Source organism: Ursus arctos, unplaced genomic scaffold (assembly GCF_023065955.2).
Source record: "Ursus arctos isolate Adak ecotype North America unplaced genomic scaffold, UrsArc2.0 scaffold_361, whole genome shotgun sequence".
Classification (NCBI taxonomy): domain Eukaryota; kingdom Metazoa; phylum Chordata; class Mammalia; order Carnivora; family Ursidae; genus Ursus; species Ursus arctos.
Window position 1 is genome coordinate 1,575 of NW_026623052.1, and position 7,697 is coordinate 9,271.

The 7,697-nt window shown below is 39.4% G+C and overlaps 1 pseudogene; it reads right to left on the reverse strand.

The window, feature by feature from the left end:
- Positions 1 to 737: 737 nt before the first annotated feature.
- LOC130542522 (60S ribosomal protein L7-like 1) lies at positions 738 to 1,745 on the reverse strand (annotated as a pseudogene).
- Positions 1,746 to 7,697: the final 5,952 nt, after the last annotated feature.

Sequence of the window (7,697 nt, forward strand, 5' to 3'; positions counted from 1 at the left end):
AAATCTTAAAAAAAAAAAAAAGGAATCAGTTGGCTTGTTTTATGCCCTAACATTACTTATCTGGCTTCTGTAAGCACTTGTGGTTTTAACTTGCATTTTCCTATTGCCAGAATTGAGCCTTTCCTCTTTTCTCTTTTGTGAATTGCCCATTTGTCTCTTATAATTTTTCTATTCTGTTAGCTTTTTCTTATTGATACACATATATTCTGAATTAATCCCTTGAGGTTTATATGTTTTGTGAAGGCTTTCTCCTAGTTTACACTGATTTTTCTTTTTTTTTTTTTTTTAAGTTTGTGTTTTTCCCTCCACTGTTTTGTACTCTTCTTTGTAATTATATTTCAAGTTCCTTCCAAAATAGGGCCCCAGGAACCCCCAGGTTCAATATGTCCCTGAGCTTGGTCCACTGCTGTCTTATATTCATGCTTGGGTATTTGTTCACCAACATTAAACCCCCGGATAGAAGATGTGACATAGCAGGACTCCCTCTTCCACGACATGAGTCCTTTGCTAACTTCAGAGTTGGCATTGGCAGCCAACATAGAAAAACGACTCTAACTTGTCCTTGGAACTGGGCTATGATGAGAAGGGCCTGCCAGGAACATCTTCATCTTTTCCTTGGCCCCTCCCTCTCGTTTCTGAAAACAGAGTAGAAAATAATCTTCTTGGAAGGGACTGATAACAATTCCAAAAGATAAAACACATACCTCCAATGTGCCGTGCTTTCAGATATTCTAGATTTAATTCAGCTGCCAAATGAGCTGATTGATGGATTCACCTCAATAGCCAGGTAAACCCACGTCTTTGAGGAAGCCCGCTCTATTCTTGGCATCAGGAGGGGCTCCTGAGAGATGGAAAGGATGTAAGAACTCAGAGATTGCCTGGAAATTCTTCCCTGGAAAGGCAATTGCATGAATGAGTTCTTCCAAGCAAATAGTGCCATACTTCCCTAGGTTCTCCTCAATCACTGTGTGGTCTGATAAAGGGATGGCTTTCTCCTTTCTTTCTTTCTTTCTTTCTTTCTTTCTTTCTTTCTTTCTTTCTTTCTTTCTTTCTGATAAAGGGATGGCTTTCTCCTCTTTCTTTCTCTTTCTTTCTTTCTTTCTTTCTTTCTTTCTTTCTTTCTTTCTTTCTTTCTTTCTTTCTTCATTTATTTTTTTAGTAGGTTCCATGCTCAGCGTGGAGCCCAACAGAGGGCTTGAACTCAGGACCTTGAGATCAAGACCTGAGCTGAGATCAAGAGTCAGAAGCTTAACCCACTGAGCCACCCAGGCACCCCAGCATGGTTTTATTCTTGACCTTGGCTTGTCCACATTTCCAGATGAGTTCCTGGGTAGACTTCAGATTTGGAAATCCCCAGGTCACATAAGGTTCATTTTTATATACGCAGCGTTTTTATGGTCTGGGGATCACTCTGACAAAGACACCACTGAAAATCTTCAGGCAAAGCCTGGTCCTCTGCACCCATTAATGCTTTGAATGTGAACAACAAAGGCCAAGGAATGTTTTTCTGGCGCTTCTCAGCCATGAGGTTTCACTTCTAGACGTCTGAGGCACACCCTGTCACGTTGTTGCCGCCAGGAATCATGTGGAAACTATTCCAGTCGCTTAAACTTGAGCTCTTTTATTTTGTTCTGTTCCTTCTTGTCCTAAAGTACCTGCTTTGCTTGAATGGCTTTAAGGGCCTTCCTCTTTTTCAGGAGATTTTCTGGAACCAAAGGGATCTTTCTTTGCTCTTGCTCCGCCATGTTTCCAAAGCTCTTAATTGTGCATTTTGATGAGTAGAAGTTTTATATTTTCATGTAGTTCAATCCATTAACCCTCCCCCTTTATAGTTTGTGCTTAGTTTTTTAATACTAAGAACCAATTTGGCAATATTTCAACAGCTTTCCCTATATGACACAATGCGTTTTGTATACATATATACAAATATGTCAAAATAATAAATATCACTAAATTATACAGCTGTAACTAGCTTTAAATATTGTAATTAAAATTGTACAATTAAAATAAGCATGCCAGCCAATGGTTTAAAAAAAGTTTCACTTTGGTATTTATTTAGCTTCTGAGCTACTGAAATCAATGGCCGGAGTGAAGCAATTATCTGATGCCTGTGGGTGGCAACCTTGGAGAATCTCAGCCTCTTCATCCCACCCTATTTTTGTTCTTCACAGCAGATATTTATCTTGATTTGAGATTATATTATTTTCTTTATAATCATAATCTTAAAAAGCTTAAAATAGTACTAAATTTCGTGTGGAATGAAACTTCATATTCTCAGCATCTTATCGTTCTTAGTGATTTCTACTTTAACCTTAAATAGAATTATGTAAACTCTTACTAAACCATTGTTTTTACTTAGTGCTATCTAAAAGTAATGGGAAAGGGAAAATACGGAGCCCAAATTAACCATAACTACCTCTGTTTTGTGAGGAAGGCAGCATAATTCATATCAGCGAAGAAAGAAATCTCTCTATGGCTTTTTTCTTCTAACATACACTAGTGGAAGAGACAGAAGGGTTCAAGAAATTTCACTTTAGCAGAGCCCTTGGATATTCAAATGGAGTCCCAGAGCTGAGTTCTCCAGAGGAAGTGCCAGAGATTTGGGGGTGGAGGACAAAGAAGAAGAAAGAGGGGAAGAGAGGGCTAAGTAGTTTGGCAGAAGGCTAGAGCCAGAGCTGGTAAATATGTTCAAGGAACTTTTTAAGGAGGAAGACTGGAGATTCGAGATGCCTCCACTCTAACTGTTAATTCAGATCTTTGTTAGAATCTGCTTTATATACACATGCCTTGTGTGAACAATGCTTTTGAGGAAAGGAAATCTGTTTTATGTGATGCAAGGTGTAACAGGGAAAGCATGTGTGGGATAGTGAGAGGATCCCTCTTCTGAACCAATTCAGCTGCGAAAGATGATAAGCGCAAATGGGAATTGGCTGGCTTTGTGCTCCTCAAAGACATTGAGAAGAATGTGTCGCCCTCAGCAAGGGGCTCAGGCAATTTTATGAGGATCGCCTGTCATCTGAGTGATACAAACTAAGGAAAAGAACAGGAGGCATATAGTGGTCACTTGTCCTTTGCAGTTCTGAAGTCCAGCCAGGCACATATCTACAGGGGGCAACAAATGTTGGTTCCCCGGTCATTATTTGTTTAAAGCTCTGGAATTTATCCTCTGTGATCTTGGCTCTACCCTTTCATTTTTTCTTTTCATTAGAAGATGTTCTCTCAACCTGCTTCCTGCCCATAAAAAAATGGGGGCCTAGAGAGCTCTATTCATTTTGAATTGTCTCATTTTGATATTTGTCTCATTTTGAATTGTACCTTTTACTTAAAGCTTATGGTACTTCAGTAAGTATTTATCTTAAAAATGTTCTGGGTTCCCTATGAATGTTATTGGGTATTAAACCATAGCAAAAACAAACAAACAACAACAAAAAAATTATATCCGTAATTTTTTCTAAAACGGGCTTCTCTTTGGGTCACAGGCAAGGCTGTTGTGGGGAAATACGCCCTTAATATTCTTAGAAAGTGTCTAGATGGGAGGGTCTATTAGATGCTGCCTTGAGTCTTACAGAGGCTTTAACCAGGGATTTTTAGCCAAACCCTTGATTTAACCTTCACTCGGAGGCCATTTCTCACTTCGATAATGTTTTGCTGGCCCTAGAGTCTGTCCTGGGTTTTCTATATCTTTTCTTTATCCTGCCTAAAAGCTAAACAGTTTCCTCTTTAGTTTATGTCTCTCTTCCTGTATTTTATCAATGCGGCTCAGAGAAGCCAGTTGTACTTTCAATATTTTACCTCGAAATCTCCTTATCCACATCAGCAAATTCAGAGCCATTGACTGGAGGCCTAGGAGGTGAGAAAGAGGGATGAAACCAAACAGTTCTGGAGCGAGGCAATTGTACATCAGCCGGACAGGGGACACCCTCCTTTGCTCACATCAGTGAGTTCATTAGCTGCATCTCCTAGCTTCCATGATCCCACAGGCGATCGTGTGGCCAAAAAATTCTACACTCTATAACATAGCTCGCTCTTTTTTTTTTGAACCTCCAATGGTGTTTTCTCACTGTCATTCCAGGCTGACCTAACAGTTTCCTCCCTGAACTTTCTCTTGCCACCCAGTATCAAAACCAATGATAGGGGCTTTAGGTTTTTGTTATAGCAGCAACCCACTTCCAGATACCAATTCTGTTTTGGATATCTGTTGTTACTGCTGGGTAATAAACCAGCCTAGCATTTAGTAACTTAAATCAGTGTCCATTTTATTGCTTACAGTTCTGTGAGTCAGGAATTTGGGCAAGGGTTGGTGAGAACAACTCATCTTAGCTTCAGGAGGGTCAGCTGGGGCAGATAATTTTGGAAAATCCATGCTGTCTACCAGTGGTGCTGGCTGGCAGCTTGGGCATTTCGGCTCTCCTCTGTTCAACCTCTTACCATCTAGGCTCATCTCTTTCCAAGTGGCCTCTCCAATAGGGTACCCTGAACTTATCTATGTAACAGTTGGCTCTCGAGAGGGCAGAAACAGAAACTGCAAGGTCTTGTAAGACCAAGACATCACAGGGTCGTTTGCACTGCATTCTATTGGTCAGAGAAACTCACGGGGCCAGTCCAGATTCAAGGAAAGAGGAAAGAGACTTCATCTCTTTGTTGGCAAAGTTGCCTTGCAGAAGGGCATACAGGATGGAATGGATTGGTGTGACCATCTTTGGAAACAACCTACCTCACAGATAGGAGCAAAACGATCACGAATCCAAATACTTTCTGAGGCCACTGTATTTCATAACCCAACAATAAACCTGTGTTCAAGTTACCCTTAGCAGCCTAGTTTATTAAGCCAGGTGAGGTCAGAAGGGAGTTAAGGCGTTAAGTAGCTGACAGGGACTGCTTTTACAATATTCCTATATATACTTGTCTGAACATTTCAAGAGACAAACCACCTCAGAAGGCAACCTGTTCCCTTGTTGAAAGGCTCTAAATTCTAGAGAAGTCTTCCATTTGTGAAGGCAAAGCTGCCTTTCAGGACTCTTCCCATGGTCAGATATCTGCTCCCTGGAGCCACTCCCAGGAAACCCACCCCCTTCCAAGTATGGCTGATCATATTCAGATTTAGATATTTTAAGATTTTAGATTTAGACATTTTAAGATAGTCTTCTTGACTCCACTTCTTTACTTGTCTATCCCAAATCGCGATTTCCACAGACATGTGTTTATCTGTATAACATATAACTCATAGAACGAATTTTGCCCAGTATGATACATTTAAGAGGAGCACATAAGAGATTATAGAAAAATTTAAAATATCTGACAATGCAAGGAAACGAGCTGTTTACTGAAAGTGGATTAAACGTTTGCCTGGCTTTACTATTCAGTTTGATCTTAGGGAAACTAGTGCTTGAAATTTGTCTTGTCACAACTTTTTCATAACTTATTTGCTGTTTACCAAAATAATTATCTAAATGTGGCACCTTCTATGGCTGGGATTCAGTAGATGGTGCAAGTGGCTGAGCAGTAATACAAATTCTAAGAAAAGCTGAAGGCAAAGTTTGCTGTGAACAACTGATGAAAAAAACTGCCCAGATACAGCAAAGTTGGTTTGGTGCTTTATGTGCCAAAATGAAAAATAGGGAGCATGTATGACTGGCTGAAGAATCATTTCTCTGTGTGGACGGTGCTTATGTAAGGAGGTGCCTCAGACCCAAAATTAGGATGAAGCTTTTACTAGTCAGGGCAGGTGGCTATAAAAAGATAAGAATAATGAAAAGCTAAAACCAACAAGTAGAACAAGAACTTAATCACAGTCTTGTCAACCCACAACAAGGGGTCATGTCTGATATGCCTTAGTCATGTCTTATCTTATTAAGACAACAACCCCAAATTTTCCTGACAACAGTTTTTTTAGTGCCAATATTTTGGGGGGTTTTTTGGTCTCTGAGCACCAGCCCCCTAATAAAATCAGAATGCTTTCAAATGTGTGCATCTGTTTGTTTTATAAATAGAAATATATTTGAGGATATATGAAAGGAACAAAGTATTTATCTCACCACACAGTAAAGGACTTTAAAAATATTCGTGGTTGTATAATGGTTTTTAAAGCATTAAAGTGGCACAGTTGTTTTGAATTTATGAAGACTAACACATATATAATTAATGACTTTCCTCTTCTATTTGTATTGTCCTTGCTTAGATTTGTTTAGGCTTAATAAAAAGGCTATATATAGGGGAAAAACAACGTTTATAAGTAATAAAAAGATATAATGGGGACTATTAGAGAATCAAAAATAGTCCTGTGTATACAGTTTGAAGATAGTTCCAGATATTTCTCTCCATTTACCTTTCATCATTAGTGCATAAATGATGTGAGAAAATCTTTAAAATTGAATAAACCAAATGTGTCCTGGTTGAACACAGAAAAGTGAGAAACATAATTTTCCTAAATACACAATACAGTATAGAAGATTGTCAGAATTACAGAAATCTTTCTAAAAATTGATTCTGAAAACAGTGGTGATGCTTGTATGACAATGTGATTGTGCTGAATGCCTCTGAATTCAATACTATTTAAAATAATTAAAATAGTAAGTTTTGTTTTCTGTATTTTACCATAAATTGTAAAATGTCCCTTCAAAATAAAATCCACGATACATCTAAATATGCCTAAAAACCTACTTGGGTAAGACCCTAAAATCTAGCAGATTTTAGGCAGAAAGGAAAAAGGATAATCCCACATCGAATTTGCTAGGATTGCCCGTCCTTTTCTTTGTTGACAGCTTGCAGGATGTTTGCTAACTTCTGGGCAAGTGTGAGTCCAGCTGGCAGAAGCAGCGAAGGAGTGACGTGCACTTGGGCCCAGGTGGATTCGTTCTCAGGGTATCTTTGGAAATTTAATTGGTCTGAGTTCACTGTTGAACCAGTTGCAGACAGGAGCAGGCAAGTTCAAGGGCTACTGATGCTCAGAGTGTCCAGAGAGTCAGCTGATTGTAAACGAGACTGGCACAAGTGGTCCTTTATGTGAGTCCCTGCTGGTCACACAGAAGCACAATACCCCATTCATTTGTTCCTTTGGATGTTTGTGGTCCTGGGGCCTTTTGGATTTTCGTTGTTGCAGATGACAGAAAATAGGAGTGGGTGAATCTGATAGTGGGATTTTCTTTAGATGAGAAAAAAGATCAGGTTAAAAATAAAATAACAGCAGCATCAAATGGGAAAGATAGACAATGCCAGGCAGTGTATATCCTGAGCAAATAATTCCAGCTTTTATCTTAAAATGTATCTTTGGGGTAAATACCCGGTAGTGCAATGATGACTGGATTAAGAAGTTGTGGCCCATATATGGAATATATAATGGAATATTCCTCAGCTATCAGAAAGAACGAGTTCTCAACATTTGCTGCAACATGGACGGCACTGGAGGAGATAATGCTAAGTGAAATAAGTCAAGCAGAGAAAGACAACTATCATATGATTTCTCTCATCTATGGAACATAAGAACTAGGAAGATCGGTAGGGGAAGAAAGGGATAAAGAAGAGGGGTAATCAGAAGGGGGAGTGAAACATGGGAGACTATGGACTCTGAGAAACAAACTGAGGACTTCAGAGGGAGGGGGGTGGGGGAATGGGATAGACTGGTGATGGGTAGTAAGGAAGGCATACATTGCATGGTGCACTGGGTGTTATACGCAACTAATGAATCATCGAACTTTACA